The 12928-nt window shown below is 46.0% G+C and overlaps 2 non-coding genes across 2 annotated transcripts; one reads left to right on the top strand and one right to left on the bottom strand.

Annotated features, from left to right (window-relative positions):
- Nucleotides 1-632: 632 nt before the first annotated feature.
- Nucleotides 633-745, top strand: LOC116681702 (U5 spliceosomal RNA). Its single transcript, XR_004330077.1, has one exon. It is a non-coding gene; the product is annotated as a U5 spliceosomal RNA (small nuclear RNA).
- Nucleotides 746-12801: 12056 nt separating this feature from the next.
- trnas-aga (transfer RNA serine (anticodon AGA)) lies at nucleotides 12802-12883 on the bottom strand. Its single transcript has one exon. It is a non-coding gene; the product is annotated as a tRNA-Ser (tRNA).
- Between the last annotated feature and the right edge of the window lie 45 nt (nucleotides 12884-12928).

The raw sequence follows: 12928 nt of genomic DNA on the forward strand, positions 1-12928 counted from the left end.
CAACAAGCACTTTAACAGTACATGTTTTACAGTTTCTATTTTACTGTATTATGTGCTTGTACTGTTATGTTTTTTGTTTCTTGTATTATGCTCCAGTTTTATGAGTGTTGCGGCAGGTATGAGCATTGTAGAGACTTCACTTCAGACACTAGCAGCAACAGAGCTTTGTTAAACATCAACAGACGGAAATAGCCTTGATGATGATACAAAGTATATGAATTAGCAGAGAGGATGGTTCCGATCCATCGACTCGGGTTATGGGCCCAGCACGCTTCCGCTGCGCCACTCTGCTCTGCAGCATCTACCAGGCCTTGGAAAATCTGTCATTCACATTTGATGGAAGGTGGCAACCAAGGTTCCAACAGCTTACAGGTTGTAAAGTTAAACATTTTGTATACCGTGCCACTATCTTTTATGTGAGCTTCCTGATTATCAACATTGATTATTCACATGTAACACTTGTGATTGGCTGGCGTTTTAAAAAGGGCATGTGAGTACAGATATAAACATCAGTAAGGAGTCTACCAAGTGGCCTCTTATCATTTTAGTTTGGACACCCAGTGAGGCTTACCGCGATGGTTTGGACTGGGTCGACTAGGGGTTTTCTGCTGCTCTCGAGCAGACGGCTGTACTCACTCTGGTTTCTCTTTCATAACACACAAGTCTTTCACCTTTACTAAAGACTTCCTTGGAGGGGAACAACGATGCGTTGAAACTGTTGGGGAAATCCTTCTATAAAATGGACAACTGACTCCATGATGAATTAACACAGCGTTATTCTTGTGGTCAACAGATGAAATGCGTTTCCGAGCAATTCTACATGCACGGACCTGATGGAAACTTGTCTAGTACAGAGGTCCCAAAAAGGCACTTAAACAATAGCGTGCTCCAGGGTTATATTGGTTCCCCTTGTGGGGCTGATGGTCAGCTATACTGTTGCTGGGGTACAATCCCTGCTCTGCCTATTCCTTCTTGCCTGTCTATTATTTTCAGTTATCATTTACTCACAAGACAGCTATGTGCACTCCCTTCTAAGTTGGTACGTCCTGTTCTCTGAGTTATCAGACCTCCTCGTTTTGAACTTCAGTGTCTTGGCCTCACCATCTCCTCTTCTCGTGCTCACTGTAGCTTATCTGACTAAGATAGCCTCCTTCTCTCCCTCCTAGCTGTACCCCAGCTGCAAAGCATAATGTATAACATGTCACACATACACACACTCTTATTTAGTCTTTGGTTAATCAGCATATACTTAAGCCAGCTTTTACGTGGCCGTTCCTGAGTGCCCTGTTCATCACCACCTCAGTCATTGTATTATTTTCCCACAAATTCCCCTTTTCGCACCTACTAGGTGCGAACACTTTTTACACTAACTGCAGTGCCTCAACGTCCTCCCCGTCCTCAGGCATGGGAGTAATGGCAGCATCCCAGCGGAAAGGGAGGCGGCGCTTTTTCTTTGGACAAGGCAGTGGTGATGAGCCGGGATATCATGGTCCGCAGGCAGGGCACACAGCAACACCCACAGGTAACTAGAATAGCGAGAAAAACAGCAATAGATGTCAAACAAGCAGTGATAAGATTCTTCCATTTGCCAAAAAAGGTGTCATCCACCCCTCCAATGGATGTGATACACCCTGAGGCGTCATGCATCTCCTGGGAAAGGGCTCGAAGTTGGTTCAAAGCCCTGGTGACCTTCCCATCCGGGGCAGTGTTTGTTAGGGATGACGTACAGCACATCTCTCCGAACATGGAACAGACTCCTCCTTTTTCAGCCAACGCATGTCCAGCGCCATCCTATTCTGGAGCGCCATGAGGGAGTTGGGGCCATCGCTCGGCAAGGCCTTCGATGGCATCCCTAGTTGCATTGCTCAAGCGTAAAACATTATAAGCACAAAATTTATCCTATTCATTTTTGCTGGGAGTGACGGGGAAGATGGCTGAAAGCAGTAGTATATTCTCAAATCCTGCGGCTATTTGATCTGCCAATTTGTATTCATTCGGGACACCCTAGGAACTCCTATGCTGTCTATATAGGTTGGGGTTCCCGCCATGGATCAAAAGCCGGCTTGCATACTACGGGCCCTGCGCCTTCTCTTTACGGTCAGTTGCACAGCCTTATGGTGGTATAGTGGACTCTACTCCCCACCAAAGATATGGCATAGCTAATCAACCATAGCACAAAACTCCTGACGTTTATTTGGGAACTTTATCTGGGAGTACAACCTAGACCACCACAATAGTAGAATAGTCCTATTCTAGCCACTGGGCCTAGGGCTGTTTTGTTTTGTACAGTTGTATTACACCAGTCTGGGGGTATATCACCTAGTTGATTGTGGGCTTGCTTGATCCGGTGAGATTGAAACAGTGATATCTTGCACCCTCCCCCTTTATGGCGGGTAAAATACCCTGGTTTTCAAAGCCTGGGGAAAGAGGGATGCTAGGGTAGTACAATTGCGGGAAGCTGTCTAGAGTGTGTGAAGTTCACATGCATGCATATCTGCTGGGTCCTCATTAGGAAACAACGGGGCCGGGTTAGTGAACATGACTGGTCTAGCTGTGGCACAGGCCACGCACCCTTCCATGTGTTGTTCTTGGCATTCTGTATTAGCCACCTGATCCATAAATTGTCCTGGCCTGCACCTGCTGATAACTCTAACACATCTTCCACCCCATTTTAGAGAAGTCCTGCACTATTACGTCTTCCTCCTTCAGAGGGGGTTTCACTGTAGTCTCTGCATGTCAGTGTCATTCTGTGTGTGCGTTAGGGGATCCCAAATATTTATCTGCAGGGGGGTTATCTGGTCACTCCTGCTATCCATACACCTATGGTAACATCCACACATCCTGCCGTTCCTGCTCCCAATTGCTCTATTTACTGACAGGGTTATGGGATTTTTCGTGGGGTCTGAATATAGTCCCGCTGTATAGATAATATCTCCCATTCATCTTGTTGTACCCACCAATCTCTTTTGTCTGTCAACCTCGCCCATGGTTTCCACCTCCTGTTGTCCAACCCGCTCATACCAGCTGCTACAAAGGACTACCTTTACCTGTCCGGAAGCGCTCCTTTCACAGTCCTCTACCTTTTGATAGTCGTCACAGATGTACACATCTGTGTTTTTTGTAGAAACTATTATACCCCCGCAGTCTATAGCCTGACACAAATCAAAGGTAAATGACGTGGTTGAGTCTCTCACATAGGGGAGAGTCAATCTGGCACCGCACCTTGGGGATGGGCCCTTAGTGTGTTGCTTCACTACTGCCCAAATTGCTCTTCTTTTCTCCGTCTAGTTTCATTTCCTTTGTTACTGAGAGGTGGTTGGGACACTACAGGGTGATTGTTCTTTGTGGTCTCGGTCCCATACGCATGTCCAACCCCAGAATTATGCTGCAACTCCCACTAATACTATACTGCTAGGACAACTGTTGTCTTTTTCCCAAACCCCATTGCCTTCCAAGTTATGGATGTACTATGCGGGGGCTGTTCCCCGCCCAAAAACATCTCTTCCTTATACATTTTGGATGCTTTTCTAATTTCTGCCAATGGGCGGCTAGGAGGTGCGGCTGGGGCACAATGTGTCAGGTGGTGCCAAGGTGCTCCTTTTTTACCTTTAACCTGGACCGAGTGTGAAGTAACCTCCCTCACTTCGTAAGGCCCGGACCACCTGGGTCAGTCCACTTTCTTGTGAACTTGACCCTGACCCAGTCGCCTACCTTGACAGTAGTGTGCTTATCTGCGGTTTCCTGTTCGCCAACTGGCCTGCGTAGAAAGGGCTGAAACCAGATGTTAGCTTTTTCATATAGTCTGTCATTTCTATTTGCTGAAAATCTAACATTGGCATGTGGCCTCCATCTAGTGGAGGTCCTGGCATTTTTCTCCCTGTCATTATTTCGTGTGGGGTCAGATTGTTTCTCGTCCTTCTGAGGACCTCATAGCCATGAGGCCAATGGGAGCGCTTCTACCCATGTTAACTTGCTTCCTGCACATGCCTTGGCTATCTTAGCCTTCAATGTCTGGTTTGCTCTTTCCACCATTCCCTGTGACTGTGGATGATAAACTGATCCGAAGGCATGAGTGATTCCCAGGGCCTGTTCTACTTCTCTTAGTAGTTTGTTGTTAAAATGTGTGCCATTATCTGACCTTATTGCCTGGGGACCCCATACCTCGGGATGAGTTCAGTTTTGAGCCATTTCACCACTGTTTTTGCGTCCTCTTCTGGTGGGAATGGATTCTACCCACTAGAGAACTGTCTACCATCACAGAAGATACCTTTTTCCCCCTACCACATTTTCTGCGCCCATATCAGTATAATCTATACTGATATCTTGAAAACAAGCTGTGGGGACTGGGTACGCTCATTTTAGTGTGGTGTATGGTTTCTGAACATTATGCTCTCCACACACCCTGCATTCCTGACAAAAATGTGTCACCATGTCCCTCAAATTGGGGTGCCACCACAGCTCAGACAGATTCAGGAGAGTCTGTTTTCTTCCTTCATGTGTTGGTCTGTGTGCCTCAGGTAGCAACATTCTGCACATCTCGGCTGATGTCTCTATCTGTCCTTGATGAGACCTCCATATCCCATCTTTGTCTTTTGTGGCGCCGCTCCGCTGCCACTGACATGTCTGTCTCCCCTTTTTTCTGAAATAAAATGGCATTGAGAAAGCATTGTTTTCAGAAACATCCATATGAAATGGGAGTGAGTAGTCTGGGGAGGTGAGTGTCTCTGCCTTGCTAGGGCACTTTTGAGGTCAGAGAAGGCGGCCTCGGCCTCTGTTGTCCATAGGAGGGGGGCGGTGATGAGACAGCGATGACCAGCAGCAGCCACCAGTTCCCTGAGCGATGTAGTTCTGTTGGTATAGTCAGGGATATGTGAGCGGCTGTATCCTGTGAGGCCCAGAAAAGACAGCATGTCTGCAACTGTGAGGGAAGCGGGTGATGCAGAATAGCCTGTCTATGGCTGGGAGACACCCCAAGGCCTGCTGATGAAATTTGTCTGCCAGAAAGAGGACTGTCTCCTAGCAACTTGTACTTTGTCCCTTTTGACCTTGTAGCCTTTTGAGGCTAGGAATGTCAGCAGTGCTATTGTCTGTTCCACACAGGTGAGGGGATCTGTAGCAGCCAGCAGAAGGTCGTCCACATACTGTATGAGGACCACAGTTGTGGGGAGTTGCAGCTGCAGAAGATGAGATTTGAGGATCCTGTTGAACAGTCCAGGTGAGTCTCTGTACCCTGTGGCAACCTGGAATACGGTATTGTTGACCATTGAAAGTGAATGCAAATACTCCTGTGAGTCTGGTGTAGGGGCACAGAGAAGAAAGCATTGGCCAGGTCAACCACTGTGAAGTGGGTGAAGGAGGGGTTAAGTGATGTCAAAGAGACATGTGGGTCTGGGACAGGATGCACAGCTGGGACAGTAATGTCATTAATGGGTCTGAAGTCCTGCACCATGCGCCATCCTTTTCCTCAGCTTTGGGGACAGGTAAAATGGGAGTGTTCAGGGAGAACGAGTGGGATATATGACACCAGCTTCTAAGAGTCCTGAATGGTTGGAGCTATGCCTTGGACCTGGTCAGGGGTGAGTCTATACTGTGGTCGTGAATGACTGTGTGGTGCTGCGGTCTGATTGTAACAGTCACAGGATGTGTTTCTAAGAGTCCAGTGTCATATGGGCCGGTGTGAACAGATGCTGGGGAAGAGTTAGTAGGGCGGTAGCTGCGCTGGGATGGTCAGTGCAGGGGAGTCCATGTTCTCTGGGGAGTGGGAGAACTTCAGGCAATGTTTTCTCTGTTGTGTGAGGCCCTTAAAGCACCACTGTCTTCAGACGTCAGTGTCAGTTTAGAAGGCCAGGTGTGGAGGTGGGGAGCCATTTAAATGTTAGTGCACGTTTATCATAGGGCCCAGGGATCTGGCCTGCTGGCCAAATCTACTGCGAGTGTGACATGCGGGGAAGAAGAGTCCCAGAGTGTGTACCAGTCTTCAGAGGAGTGCGTTAAGACCACAGAAGCAGCCACCCTTCTTTACCACAATATATGCCTCTGCATAAGAGAAGTGGGGGCTGTCCTTGCATGTTGTCTCCCAGTCATCTTGATATGGGGGTCCAGGTCGTAGCTACATGTAGAGTACAGTGTACTTGTGGGAGTGGGGACATGTAGGGGTGCAGTCTGTATATGGCTGGTTTCAGGATGTTGAATGCATGTGAATGGAGGGTGTGTCAGGGCCTGTGGGAAGCAGGCGTAACCAATATACATATTGGTGTAGTTCTGACACTGGGGTTGGTGTGAGGGAGAGAATGGTGACTGGGGAATCAGGAGTGGATACTGGAGGAACAGGAGTGACATGAATGCCATCCACATTCATCCATATGGCACAGATTCAATTACACATAAGATCTCTCCTAATAAATTTACTGGCATGCAGGGGAAAGCAAAAAAAGAATGGTGTGTGTGTTTGTGAGTTAAATTCGGTTAACAATGGCTGTGTGAAGTGCTGTAAGATAGGGGTCCCACTGACTCCCATAACTGACTGAGTTTGAGCTGAAGGAGGGAAGTAGGTGGAATTTAGACAGGAGAACGTTGCTCCTGTGTCTGCCAGCATTACATGTGGTTTACCTTGAATAGTGAGGGTAATGAGGGGTTCTGTGGTCAGACCAAAATGAAAAATCAGTGGGAGGACACCTTCATTGTGGACCCTGTTGGTCATACATTGCTGTTGTAGGGCCTGATTAGCGGGGGACAGTGGCCATGGCTCACGGGGTGTGATTGGGGTGAGGGATTTCTCCCTGGCCCTCTAGGGGGCTGTGCTGGGGGCTCTTGGCATTCTCTTGCATTGTGGCCTTGCTGACCACAGTTGTAGCAAAGGAAGTAGGGCTGAGAGGTCCTTCCTCCAGGCCTGGACCTAGTCATTCTCCTCCTCTCTGAAAACCTCGCCCTCTTCCTCTTGTGGGCCAATTTTGCTGGCTCGTGTTCGCTGGCATGGTGGTTGTGGGGGTGGTGGCCAGGAAGCTTGTGCTCTCTGTAAGAGTTGAGTGACTGCTTCCAACACTGGGGCTTCTGACTGTTGGGGGTTCTGTGAGACTGTCATTTGTTTAGCTTTGCTGGGCTTGGGCTTGTTTAATTCTTCCAGTTGTTCTTTAACAATTGAGTTTGTAGTCTTTTTAATTCATCTTCTTGTTGCTCTGCTCTTTTTGGTGTTTTGACAGGAAATGACGCACATTCTCGCCCCATGTTGCATCGGTCATTGTTTGCAGGCCTACTACTCCTCCTAACTGTGTCTGAACTGCTGTGGGTAATCCCCCTAGTACCCCATGGCGGAACAGCGCCACTGTGGCGGCGGACTGGTCCCACGGTTCCCTCATAGCACGCTGCCAAATCTTTTTTGCTCTATCTGCATAGGCATCAAAATTTCATCACTAGTCTTTTTAAATCATGCCATGCTGCATGATCCCCAACTGTGGGATACATGCGGTGCAGCTCAGCCCAAATGCCAGGGGTTACTGCTGATGCAGGCACTGATGCGGGAACAGTGGGTCCAGCTCCCCCTCTGGTGAGGGCAGCACTAGCTTCATCTGCTCCCATTACTCTACCCAATACTGCTCTGAGATCTCCCAAACACAGCTGCACTCTGCTGTAAGACTATTGAAAGCTGTGAGGAAATGCTCAGCCCCTCCTGTCAGGGAGGGGAGTTTTGCACACAGAGAATCTAAGTCACCAAAACTGTAAGGGGTGTACATCAACAGTCCTCCTCCTCCTCTACTGGGCGGAGTGGGCATTGTAGCCCGCCTCTGGTGTGTGGCGCGTCTGCTCTTCCTCACTGAGCTCATTCACTGTTCGACGCAGCTGCTCTGCTGCTCTTTTATCTCTCTGAACTCTTGTTAAGTCTTTCCTTATTCTAGTTGATCTTCGCAGCATAACTTCGTCAGGGTCCTCGTTGGTAAATTTACCTTTAAATGTGCCTGCTACAAAAACGTCTTGAGGACTTTGTGATCTAGATCTGGGCCTGCGTTTATGTCGTTTTTTAGTCCTTTCCCTAGAGCTAGAGCTTCTGTCTGTTTGCTCACTTTCCCTGCTGCTGTCTGACTGTTCGCTATCTTCCTTACTTCCTGAGTCTTGTGGGGTACTATGGTGAGGTGGACTGGGTCCTTTACTGACATGTGAAAATGCTCTGGATTTTGTTGGCAAAAAGACGCTGAATATGGGGTACTAGCTTTGCTTGGGCCGGCTGGGACTGTGGCCGCTGGTTGTGGTGGAGCCGCTGCTGCTCCCCCTGACGCTGACTGTACCATTAAATTTAGATAACATTCTAAATCCTGTACGCGGCCCTCTAATGCCGGTATCAATGGGTCCTGTGGTACGTCTATTTGTAATGCATTTGGCTGTAAATGGGCAGTTACCACTGGGGCTTGGACTGTGGGTTTTGATGCCGTTGGACCTGTATACGGCGGCGGTGGAGCGGAAATTCTTAGGTTCTTATATCTGGATAAAAAGGGTTTGTTGGCGGGGGCGCCTCAGCGGGCAGCGGGGTTTTCTCTGCGCTAGCGGTTTTATTCTGTTCAGCTTCTGTCTCAGTTTTTGGTGAACTTTGTCATCTTGTTTTGTCAATCCCAATTGTTTCTGTATTGCATTTGTCATTTTCAACCCACCCCATATTCTCTTTCTGCGCTTCATACTCCTTCTGCTTTGGTTTAGTCAATTTAAACCATTTTCTTTCTTTTCCTCCTCTGCCTGCCTTTCCGCATACTCCAACTTACTTTTTCATACTTCACTATTTCATTCACTTTCTCCGGGGACGGCGCCCCTTCTCCCTCAATCCATCCTCCTCTCTCCCATTCTTTCACAATCTCTTTTGCTACTTTCTCCTCTCCTTTATTGCCATACTTTTCACTGCCCCTACTAACACTTTACCATAAGGGGTCGTCATTTTACAACAAATAAGCAGTGAGAAAAAATCCAACAAGCCAAACCACAACAAAAATCACACATGCAACAACAAACAACTTTTTCATTAAGACTCCATCTAGAGCCTTTTATGTACATCTCATAATCTTTACAACTTAAAAAGTGACCTCTCACTCCTTCGCACAAATACACTCGCGGTGGACTCGTAATATTACAATGACAATCTGTTAACTGCAATTCTTTTTCAGGTTGTTCACACAGAACCAAGGGTGGCAATTCACAATCACTCATCTGAACTATCTGTCCTTAGCAGTCTCCTACCTCGTCAACCATCTGGACGTATTTTCCTCTGACTATTTGTCCCTTTTCCTCTCCTACCGCCACCCGTATTATTCAACAATTCTCTCACAACTCTCTAGTTGTTTTCTCTGTTTAATCACATCACATGCCCCAACATTTCATCTGTTTATATCCCTTTAATTACAGCACATTCAATCAATACTTTTCGCTTAAAAAAACACTTACGACAGTTGAAATGTGATCACATCAATTTAGTTTTCAGCCAATAACAGAATTTTGATTTTAAACAGGCTTCTGCTTACCTTTTTTTGTTGAGAGCTCTCAGTGATCACACCAACGAATCGCAGTATCGCCGCTCAGTCCCCTTCACGGGCTGCGGGATGTCAGTCCGGTGGCTGAGCTGAACCGGACCGTGGACACAATGCCAAGGTCCAGTTGGATTCCCCTGTCCAATTACGTTATCACGTCCGGGGTCACCAAATTTGTTGGAGAAATCCTTCTATAAACTGACAACTGACTCCATGATGAATTAACACAGCGTTTATTCTTGTGGTCAACAGATGAAATGCGTTTCCGGGCAATTTTACATGCACGGACCTGATGGAAACTTGTCTAGTACAGAGGTTCCCAAAAAGGCACTTAAACAATAGCGTGCTCAGGGTTATATTGGTTCCCCTTGTGGGGCCTGATTGGTCAGCTATACTGTTGCTGGGGTACAATCCCTGCTCTGCCTCTCCCCTCTTCCTTCTTGCCTGTCTATTATTTTCAGTTATCATTTACTTCACAAGACAGCTATGTTCACTCCCTTCTTAGTTTGTACGTCCTGTTCTCTGAGTTATCAGACCGTCCTCGAACTTCAGTGTCCTTGGCCTCACCATCTCCTCTTCTCGTGCTCACTGTAGCTTATCTGACTAAGATAGCCCTTCCTGTTCTCTCCCACCTAGCCGTACCCCAGCTGCAAAGCATAATGTATAATATGTCACACATACACACACTCTTATTTAGTCTTTGGTTAATTCAGCATATACTTTAAGCCAGCTTTTACGTGGCCGTTCCTGAGTGCCCTGTTCATCACCACCTCAGTCATTGTATTATTTTCCCACAATATACCGCCCTGTATCACACAAGAGGACACAGCAGCTGGTCCACTTTGGGGCTGAAAACGAGCAGACGTTGCCTAAATCCTGTGTTCATGTTGTACCCATTCATTATTTCATTGGTAGCCTACTGTATTATTGTAATCATTTGTAATTAATTCCTGTTCATTGTTCATGCACTTGTATATTGTTGTTGGTTTTGATATGGGACTCTGATGAAATGTTAGGGGGGGGTTACTGGCCAAAAGGCTCCAGACTGGTCTGGAATATCAGAGCAGCTGTAGTTAATTTGTTTGTTTGTGGTCTTGTGTGTATTTTTTTTTTCACATATGAGTGCCTTTTATTGTGTGCGACATGTTAGTTATGGTTCTAATAGTTGACAATGGTTCTGTAACATTATTTTATGTAACGTTTTTGCCTGTTATGTTCAATTTATCACCAATGAAGACAGATTTTTGTCAACAAAATGTTTTTGTGAACATCAATGACATTCAAAACGGTGATAACTGAAACAGATATACACCCCACCATGTATACAGGGTGTATATGTATGTATATGTACACATGATGCATGTGTATAAACATGTGTATTGCAAACAGACCTAAGTACTACACAGATAAGTACTCTGGACTACCAAAGTGATCCTAAAATAACTATAAAATATATAACACACACTGTTGTCCAAACCCACACAATCAACAGACCTAGACGGCATCTTGGAAGTTTGTGATCAATACTGTATGGTGATGTAACCAAGTGGTGTCCCAATTCATAGGGGTATGTTTTCACCCCTTACCCCTACCCCTTGGTTTCAAGGGCCAAGGGGTAGGGGTAAGACGGAGAAATGGGATTCAGCCTTAGTCCTCTAAGTTTGAGATCATATCGTCACTGAAAACATATCTTTGATAGCAGCATCATTCTGAATCCTGTTGTAAAACCTTTGTCTTTCTTGGAGTATAACCACTCTAATACTTTGTAAAAAAACGCATATCTTTTGCTATGGTTAGGCTGGCAGACGTAGTAGTGTCGATGTAGCCTTTGTAAATAATTAGCAGCTGGTAGATAAATCTCCCCATCAGGGAATCAGACCCCAGTCTTCCGTGGGACAGGCAGAGGCGGTCATCCAAAGTTTACGTAGTATAGTGGTTTTTGGGTTGGAACAAAGTGCGCTTTTGAAATATGCCTTTGAGATAAAAGAACTTCTTCACTTGGGACAGCCACTGACTCCCAACCAGATGGGAGCAATCCTGCGCTTTTCAGTGATGATATGATCACCTACCTCAAGATCCTGGAGCGTTGGAAGACAGCAGGAACGTAAAACAACAACTATGAGGCTAGGAAGTTGAGGTCCAGGTAATTCAATTCAATTTTATTCATTTAGTAATCAGGAAGCTCACACAAAAGATAGTTGCAAGGTCTACCAAATGTTTAACTTTGCAACCCGTAAGCTGTTGGAACCTTGGTTGCCACCTTCCACCAAAATGTGAATCACAGACTTTCCAGCCCCTGGTTAGAAATTCCAGAGCAGAGTGGCGCAGCGGAAGCGAGCTGGGCCCATAACCCAGGGGTCGATGGATTGAAACCATCCTCTGCTAATTCATATGCTTTGTATCAGCAGGAAGTATATTTCCAGTCTGCTGATGTTTAACGAAGCATCCGTTTCTGAAATGAAATGTCTCCACCTGCTGAAGAGGGAACTTCATGGCATGTGAAGTTTAGTAGTTTCATCCATAAAAATGGAAACTACACTCATACTTGCTGTAACACCCATAAAAACTGGAGCATAATATATACATATATATATATATATATATAAATATACTACACTACAGTACATAAATACAAATGGGAAAACATGTACATTTAAAGTGCTTGTTGTGCTGTCTGATAGTCTGAGGCATAAAAGAGCAAGCATACTGCTTAGTTTGTGTGACAGCAGGTATAACCCTACCAGTCAGATTACCACAGGAGGTAATATCTTCTGCAGCTCTTTTAAAGACTCTACCATAATACCTGCTGGAGATGCCAGGTCCTCATACATGTAAAGCATGAGCTCTACCACTGAGCTACATCCCCTGAAGATTTTCAGATTCTTTGACTGTTTTCTGAGATCGACTTACACTTATTAATCCTTTTGGGATGACTGGGGGGATATTGAAATATCACTGAATAAAGGAAGAAACCTGGGTAAAACATGTAATGTTAATGTTGTATATGGCTTCATAACCTGTAAATGTAACTGCATTGGCTGGAAATCAAACCTGGGCAAAATGCTTGCAGTGCTATGGTATAAATCATGGTTGAAAAGTAACACACCTGTTGCCTCTCTGCTGGATAACAAAAAGTTCACTGCAAATCTTGTAACACAGACTGAAAAGAAATACATTGGTGGAGACTGGTGGCTTCCAGTACCTATGAGGTAACACAATATTGTTCATAAAGGCGCATCTGCAATTTGGTAAACTGTGATGTGTCATTGGTTTGCTACCACTCTTAAAGAATGCCTCTCGTTGTCGGCAGGACTCGAACCTGCGCGGGGAGACCCCAATGGATTTCTAGTCCATCGCCTTAACCACTCGGCCACAACAACCTGAAAAGCAGAGGTATACCTGTTTGTTACTCCTTTATCTATCAA

Source organism: Etheostoma spectabile, unplaced genomic scaffold, assembly GCF_008692095.1.
Source record: "Etheostoma spectabile isolate EspeVRDwgs_2016 unplaced genomic scaffold, UIUC_Espe_1.0 scaffold00018676, whole genome shotgun sequence".
In the NCBI taxonomy this organism is placed as follows: Eukaryota; Metazoa; Chordata; class Actinopteri; order Perciformes; family Percidae; genus Etheostoma; species Etheostoma spectabile.